At 52.2% G+C, this 1,130-nt stretch overlaps 1 pseudogene; it reads right to left on the reverse strand.

Moving 5' to 3' along the window:
• Nucleotides 1-595: 595 nt before the first annotated feature.
• On the reverse strand, nt 596-797 carry LOC148777536 (small vasohibin-binding protein pseudogene; annotated as a pseudogene).
• Between the last annotated feature and the right edge of the window lie 333 nt (nt 798-1,130).

The following is a 1,130-nucleotide window of genomic DNA, read 5'->3' on the forward strand; positions in this document are numbered from 1 at the left end:
TCACCAACCCCCGGAGTACACTTAAACTCATGTCCACAGAGTCGGTGATGCCCTCCAGCCATCTCATTCTCTGTCGTCCCCTTCTCCTCCCACCCCCAACCTTTCCCAGCATCACAGTCTTTTCCAGTGAGTCAACTCATCGCATGAGGTGGCCAAAGTATTGCAGTTTCAGCTTTAGCATCAGTCCCTCCAATGAACATCCAGGGTTGATCTCCTTTAGAATGGACTGGTTGGATCTCCTTGCAGTATAAGGGACTCTCAAGAGTCTTCTCCAACACCACAGTTCAAAAGCATCGATTCTTCGGCGATCAGCCTTCTTCACAATCCAACTCTCACATCCATACATGACCACGGGAAAAACCATAGCCTTGACTAGACGGACCTTCGTTGGCAAAGTAATGTCTCTGCTTTTTAATATACTATCAAGGTTGATCATAACTTTCCTTCCAAGGAGAAAGCGTCTTTTAATTTCATAACATAAACGCCTTCTTGTCTAGTTGTGTAAAGCTCCAAATGGGACGTCTTAACTCGAGACTGGTTACACATTCAAAAACCAAGCCTCCAGGGCCCCATGTGCTCTGGACACAGGGCTGGCTCACTCTCCAGGAGGCTGTATCTGTTCACAGAAGCCACCAAGCTGCTCCCGAGACACCCCAGTCCTGTCACAGCTCTTGAGGGCACAGACCCCTGCTGTTTGTCTGCCTCTGCTCCTGCTGGGCTGACTTCTGCTTGGTCTCCTCCACTCTGCTGGTAGGCTCTTTAACTCTGGGTTTTTCTTTACATGCAGGTGGATCCATGACTTGTCTTCTGTAGACTTCTTAGTGAGCACTGACCTGGATAGGACAGAAGCAGGTTGATCTGCAGGCCTGGAGTCCAGGCTTGCCACTGCCCTGTCCTCTTCATGCCCAAGTTCTCACCCCTACCAGCAAGTTTCTTCAGGGCCAATGGGATGGGGGGTCTCCATGGCAGGCACAGGGGTCCACGACTGGATGAGGGTTTCCACAGCAGGACTGGAGGGTCTGTGGGGGGGGGTGTGAAGGGGCAGGCTGGAGGCCACAGGGCAGGCAGGAAGGCTCCCAGCATTCAGGCAGGTCCACACATCTTGGCCATAGGCCCACACACCACGTTCC

This window comes from Moschus berezovskii, chromosome 6 (assembly GCF_049115385.1).
Source record: "Moschus berezovskii isolate FMDL1 chromosome 6, NW_MosBer_1.0, whole genome shotgun sequence".
NCBI classification, from domain to species: Eukaryota; Metazoa; Chordata; class Mammalia; order Artiodactyla; family Moschidae; genus Moschus; species Moschus berezovskii.